Source organism: Pelodiscus sinensis, chromosome 12 (assembly GCF_052426305.1).
Source record: "Pelodiscus sinensis isolate ZL-2025 chromosome 12, ASM5242630v1, whole genome shotgun sequence".
Taxonomy (NCBI): domain Eukaryota; kingdom Metazoa; phylum Chordata; order Testudines; family Trionychidae; genus Pelodiscus; species Pelodiscus sinensis.
The window spans coordinates 26,600,001-26,607,500 of NC_143063.1; the positions used below are offsets into that span (position 1 = coordinate 26,600,001).

The following is a 7,500-nucleotide window of genomic DNA, read 5'->3' on the forward strand; positions in this document are numbered from 1 at the left end:
AAGTCATAAATTATTCTACACCATCATTCGTTGAGATAGTAAAATCATACCTCTTTGCCTGACATTACTGAAAGGTGGAAAAGGGAAAGTTTAAAATGCAATATTTAAATCTCTGCTGTTAAGAATTCCAGGTAGATGACAATATAGCAAATTTAATAAAAATGACTCTCAATTAGGCTTTATTATTGGGTTTTAAAGCATTATTAATAAACATCAGGGTGCAGTGGCTGATTTCACCATCCTTGTACGAGGCAAGTGGACATTTTAAGAAAAATCAAGGCAAGTTCCATGTCATGAGAAAAAGTGTGTGTGGGGGTGTAAAACATGAATGTCCAGAAACAGTAAAGCACTTGTGTTCCAGGGCTTGATCCTTCCCTCTTTATTTATGTATACTGAAGTCTGAAGGATCAGCCATGCAAATAAGCTCTGCTCACACGAGTCAGGGTTACAGCACTAATTCTCAAATGAACAGGTAACACATTTAAAAGAAGTTTAAAGGCTTCAATTTTGTTTCCATTTAGCAGTCAGGATGGCTTAGTTTCCACTGCAGTGTATGTTTTCAGTCATTCAGAAGGGATATATGATTTGCTAGGAAAAAAATCCCTCTTCATATATTTATTTAAATAAGTTTCCTGAAGTTTAACTATAAATGACATTCAGGTATTAATTCAGTAGCCTGACATTAGCTGTAATCCGTAACATTATCGCTGGTACACTGTTCGCAATTGTAGTGGCAACAATTTATAACTACACTATGGTTGGAAGGCAGTGCTTTAATAAGGTAGGTGGTTAGCTTTCTGAGGCACATCAAACCAGAGATCTTGACTGCAGAATTGCTTGGATTGGAAATTCATGACAGTTGCCAGTAAAGTTTAGAATTTGGATGCCAAGCAAAGGAATTACTACTTAGTGTATTTACCCTCTGGGGAGGTAAAGCACAGATGGGGGAGTTAGGAGTCTTCTAACATTTAGCTGCTACATTAGTGGTAGCACTTCTGCTGCAGGGATGCAGTTCTTCTACTAATTGGGATTCATTATGGGCACTAGTAATGGAGGTTAGATATGATGGAACACAGTGATTTTAGAAGTAGAAAGAATCTCTTGCCCACTCCTCCCCCCAAAAGATCAGAAACATATACTTTTCAATCCTTCGTAGTTTTTAACAGAGGTTAACTGACTATGTTTTCAGAGCAAATGTCAAAGCAGTTATCTTCTACCAAGAATTCTTCAAACGGTCATATGGCACACATGATACTCTCAAAAATAAATCAGGGAATGATGAAATTACTATAAGGTGGGTGCAAAGTGGGTTGAAAGATAGTGCTCCAAGAGTAGTTTTCAATAGTTTGCTGTCATACCGGGAGACATATCTAATGGAGTCCTGAAGGGATAAGTCCTGCATTTCTGGTACTGTCCCATATTTTCAATAATGACTTGGATACTGGAATGAAAAGTGTGCTTATGCAATTTGTGGATTTCGTCAAGCTGTGAGGAGAGGAGGGTTTGCAAGCACTTTGGAGGACAAGGGTTAGTACTGAAAACCACCTTGAAATGGTTTGAAATTAACAAGAATAAGTTTAATTAAAAACAAATGAACAATATTACACTCTAGGAAGGAAAAATATCAAATGTATAACTGCAAAAAAGTGAACAGCTGGCTAGGCAACAGTACTGCTGAAAATGATCTGTGGGTTATAGTGGATCACAAACTGAATATTAGTCAACAATGTGATGAAGTGACAAAAGCTAATATAATTCTGGGGTGTATTTATGTGTGTTGATTATAAAACTTGTGCAGTAATTGTCATACCTTGGTATGCCCCAGTGAGACATCAGCTGACATATTGTGTCCAATCCTAGCATCACACTTTAGGAAAATGTGGACAGATTGGAGTGAGTCCAGAAGAGAGCAACACAAATGATAAAAGGTTCAGAAAACCTGATCTATGAGGAAAATTAAAAAAAAAAAACCTAGGCAGCTTTAGTCTTGAGGAAGAAAAAAAGAGTGTGTGACAACCTGATAATAGTTTTCAAATATGTTAGGGACTGTTACAAAGAAAAGAGTGATCAATTGTTCTCCAGTGACAGTAGGAAAAGAAGTGATCAGTTTAATCAGCAACAAGGGAGATTTAGGTTGGATATTTGGAAAAAGCTTTCTTAATATATGGATAGTTAAGCTCTGGAACAGGCATCCATGGGAGGCCGTGGAATCCCATCACCGGAGGTTTATAAGAGCAAGTTACACAAACAAATGTCAGTTGTTGTCTAGATTTACTTAATGCTATCTCAAGGCTGAGGGATGGACTAGATGACCTCTTGAGTCCCTTCCAGCCTGGCACTTCTATGATTCTGTAGATAGGATCCTACTAATTAGCAGCATGGTGAAATTCTCTTATAAATGTTTGCAGGTATGGAACATGTATTACCCTTACCAGGTATGCAAATGTAGCATTAGCTCATGGAACATTTTTTTATGAAAGAAAGGGCTGATCCTTTAGAATTATGAATTCATATTGAATAAAGGAGGCCTCTAGCTATATGTCTACACTATGTTTTAAAACCTGCAGCAGTGGATCTTAAGGCCTGGGCCTAGAGACTCAGGCTTGTGGGCTCATCCTCAGATGCAAAAAACAGCAGAGTAGTCACTCAAGCTTGAGCTGGAGTGGGTTGGTTTCAGAGCTGGAGCACCAGTCCAAGTCACAGCATCTATACTTCTATTTTTAGTGCTGTTGCATGGGCCAGAGTCAATGGAGCCAGGCTCTGAGACTTGCTGCCAGAGGTACAGGGGAGCCAACAGGACTGCCAGGCCCCTGGGCAATGTATGTGTGGGAGGGTACCTGGCTCTGTACTTCTGAAAGGAGCGGGGTCTCAGGTGGAAAAGGTGGGACTGGGGCAGCGAAGCTCAGTGTGCTGCCTGGATGTTGTGGCGTGCACACCCTTGGCCCTCTAAAGTGGCTGGAGAGCGCTGCACAGTAACGATGGCAACTGAGCGCCCTGGGCTCTTTAGAATCATTAGGCCCCAGGGCAATTGCACCATGTTCTCCCGCACCCCCCCCACTATTGGAGGGTCTGTGCAGGTATTATGAAGTATTGCACATGTGCCCTTAGATTGTATTTCACAGAGGGGAGGGGAAGAAAGGAGTCAAAATCTGGAGAACACAATTTCTTGTTTGCTACTGAGCCTTTTTATGTCATTGTTACCAGCAATTTTTCCCTACCAGTCTTACCTGAACATATATGAAACTTCTTTTTACAGGCTTGAAGTTAAAACATTTTCCAAAATGTACAAACAAACAGTAATTTCATTGCACTGCTGTCTGTGTATAGTGAAATAAAATGTGATTAGCTAGCTGAAAATGTGTAACTTTTCAATCAGTAGTTAATTCAGTCCCAGAACCACATTCATATAGGTTTGAAACAAAATTGACCTTCTTGTTTATGTAATCTGTATGTACAATAAGTGCTTGATTCAGTAACAAGCTACTCAACAATGTGGATTTTCTGCAAGACTCAGTAAAAGAAGCAAAATCCAGTGGTTTATTTAATGAATAAAGCCATCACCTGTGCACTACTGATGAGCTGAGGTTTCCACAAGTGGGAAAGGGGCAAAATTAGCTTCAGAGAAAAATTCTGCTCAAGCTTCCATGGTATTTAGGACCAAATTTTGTTAGAGCAGGGCTGGGCAACATACCCTGCCAAACTGCCAGATCTGGTCTGCAGAAGCATTGGAGAGTCTCAAGCAGGCTCCTTGTCTACCCTGCTCCTTCCCCTGCCCTCTCCCCCCCCCCCACCCCCCCCTCCCCCACACACTGCTCAGAAAAATGGCTGCTGGGTGCTGATTATCTTTGAACAGCTGCAAGCCTGGGGGCAGGTAGAGGCTTAACATGCTGCCTCCGCACTCAGCACAATCCCATTGACTGGTTTCCAGCCAATGGGAGATGCCTGTTCAGTACATGAAGTCACCCTCCCCTCCGCCTTGTAGCCATTTACAGATGCATGTGGCTTCTGCCATGGCTGAGAAATGTGTGGGGCTGCTAGCCAGGAGTCACCTGAGTAAGTCTCCAAGCCAGAGCCTGCCTCTGGGACCCCAGCTCCCCCTACCCTCTGCCCTTCCATTCCTACCCCACATAACACAAACCCTCTGCCTCTCTCCTGCACCCATGCCCCCTCCCAGACCTCAGTTGCTTGCCCTAGGTCACAACCCCTTCCTGCCACAAAACCCAAATGTCTGCACCCTCTCCAAACCCAAACTCCCTCCTAGATACCACACCCCCTCTTGCACACCAAGCTCCCTTCTGCACCCAATCTCCATCCTCGACCCCACACCTCCTCCGTTAATATCATGGAAGAGTGCAGTCCTTGACCAGTTTCCAAATTCTTGGAGTGGCCTCCCATCAAAAATTATTTCCCACCCCATGGTAGAGCCAAGGGAGGGTAGCTGAGCTGGGTGGTGAGTGAATATACAAGAAATAGAATAATCTCTACTGGCTTGTGGACCTGTTCCCATAGGGCTTCTATAGGCTGTTGACTACATGAGGCTTAATGGATCCTTACCAGGAAGCAGAGGATCAGACAATATATGCCAGTGTTTCTCAATCTTTTTTTTATAATGGACCCCTTTTTTTAAAAAAAGTACCCCTCATGCCTACAGTTTTCAGACACACACTATTTTTTCTACCATTGCAACACATTTGTTTAAACAACTTAATCTTAGCCGGGCGGGTGATGAAATTTTTGGGTGTAAAAAGTACAAAAATAATAAAGCGCTGGAAAACTTAAAACAAAAATTCAGTTTTCTCCAAATTTCAGTTGTATTGACATACCCCCCCTCCCCAGACTTCTCTCGAGTACCCCTAAGAGTACTTGTACCACTGGTTGAGAAACACTCAGGTTCTATACACTTTCTGCCCCATGCATTCGTGCACAGGGAGCATTTGCATGGTGGCATCCCATGCTGCATAAATGACTTCTTTATTCCTCCTGCCTAATTTCTTCTCCCTTAGGCAATCTGTTAGGCTGTTTCAGAAGACCCTCTGTTGCTATGTAGACAGGGTAGCATTTGCCTCAGGACAGGTCTACACTACTGAAGAAAGTAGATATGCAACTCTAGATACCAGAATAGTGTAGCTGCAGTCGATGTACCTTAAGTCAGAGTGGGAGGTCAATGGGAGAAACTTTTCCATTGACTTTCCTTAATCCTCATGGCTCTGTGGAGTACAGGGGTTGACAGGAACAACATCGGCACTTGATTAAGCTGATCCTTACTAGACCTGCTAAATCAAACCTTGGAAGATCAATATCCAAAGTGACGACATGCAGGTAAGTGGAGATCTGGCCTCAGTGTAGCACAGCCTTGCCAAAAGGAAAAGGTCTGAGCACCCAGAACTATTCTTGAGGTTGTTGATATTGCCCTTTATCAGATAGAAACATTCTCATTGTTTAAAAAAGAAAGGTATGTGAAAGCTGTGTCTGTATTATGATGCATTAAATATTCACGTGTATCTCCAAACTGAAGTAAATTGTATGGTGCTAGATGTGACCACCAACCACACAAGAAATCCACAGGTTTTCTTTGCTTCTGAACTGTGTTTTAATCTCTCTTCTTTGCTTTGGAAAATTTGTGGTTCTTCCAGTTGCAAAACAGCTGTGGCCAGTTCATCCAATATATCTTTTTCTGTTTAAAAGTTTCGTAGGAAGACAGTGATGGGCTGAATTTCTCTATGTAAGAGTACATCAAGCTTATAAAAATATTATTCATCCAGCATTTATTATATTAGTGAATGAAGTGTCGTTAATAAAATACATTATTACATACACCTGCATTTTTGAATGTTTGTGAGTGGGAATGGAAACAAGTGACCCACACTCCTAAGCAGACAGCATTATAAATCAATGAAAGCCTGTCTTGTTGAATCTGTATCCAGATGTAGATGAACTTGAAACAACAAAATCACCAGAGGCGGGAACTCTTATCCCGCCATTCATTTTAATGGAGTGTTAAATTAAAAAACTTAGTTACGGCCATATAAATGTTGTTGTTGTTAAGATAGCTGTCCACAGCACACAAACTTAGCATGAGTCATTGAACACATACATTTTACAGTATATTAAAATATTTATAATCTGTTAATCTGTAATATAATGAGATTTACTAGATATATTTCTAAAATTTGGAAATGCATTGTAACTTTGAAATGTCCGCCTTACTGTTCAGTTTATTGATGTATAGCATCATTTATATACTTATGAGTGTCAGATGTGGTATGTCAGATACATCCTGATTTGTATTCTTCACAAATGCACTTGTAAAACCCATTATACAATTTTTAAAATTACTGCTTTTAAAGCCTGCAGAAACCTGCAGACTTGCAGGAAAGAATCCTTAGATTTTGGTAAGCATCTCTGCAGATTGTTTTAGACTCTGACTATAATTCCATTGGCAAAACACTGTGGGTCCAGTAAGGCAGAAAACATCAGTAGCCATCCAGACTGTACAAAGGCTTGTATGTAGTAATTTGGTTTATCAAGGGTATTGTTGGCTTCCCATGGAAGATACTTTTCCTTTAGCAGAAAGACTCCTTATGCTACATGCCAGGCTCTTAGGAGGGTGTGTGTTCACATTAATGAGCACCCAACACCTTTACACGGCAGCTGCAAATTGTGAACTGTGTTCTATTTCCTTCTTTCTCTCCCTTCCTCAGTTGTAGGTTGTGGCATAGTATTTGCCTTGCATAGGACCTGGTGGAAAGAGGACTGGCTTCCTACACTTTCCAGAAAGTTGTCCACCAGAGGTTAGTTAAGGCTAATCAGAAGTTCCCAATAACATGCCTGTTGGGGGAGAAGACGACTTCCTCCTTCAAACCTAATGGAGGGCTTTATTTGCATGTTCCCATACGGACGCCATTTTTAAATGCCACTAGTCTGGACTAACTGCCTGCGCCTACAAACGGCAGTTAAACGGTAATTCGAACTAAGTCCTTAGTTTGAATTACCTGTTACACCTCATTCCAGGATTTATATTTAAATCCCGGGCTTCATTTCCAAGTTCGAATGCCTACATTAGCCTCCCTAGTTTGAACTAGGGGGCTAGTGTAGACATACCCTAACAGATTTATTTGGGCATAAGCTTTTGTGGCTCAAAACCACTTGCATCTGGCAAAGTAGTTCTGACTCATGGAAGCTTATGCCCAAATAAATCTGTTAGGGCACATCTACACTAGCTCATTAGTTCGAGCTAGGTAGGGTAATTAGGGCAAGTGGAGTTGCAAATGAAGCCCGGGATTTAAATATCCCGGGCTTCATTTGCATGTTCCCGGGTGCCGCCATTTTAAAATCCCTCTTAGTCCGAACTCCATGCCCGTGGCTACATGCGGCACGGAGTAGGTAGTTCGAATTAAAGATCCTAATTCGAACTACCGTTACTCCTCATTCCACGATATTTAAATCCACGAGGAGTAATGGTAGTTCGAATTAGGATCTTTAATTCAAACTACCTACTCC

General features: G+C 41.4%; 1 protein-coding gene across 17 annotated transcripts in view; it reads left to right on the top strand.

Annotated features, from left to right (window-relative positions):
- ZNF536 (zinc finger protein 536) overlaps positions 1-7,500 on the top strand; it is a 456,239-nt gene that overhangs the window by 136,271 nt on the left and 312,468 nt on the right. The gene's annotated exons all lie outside the window — the stretch shown is intronic.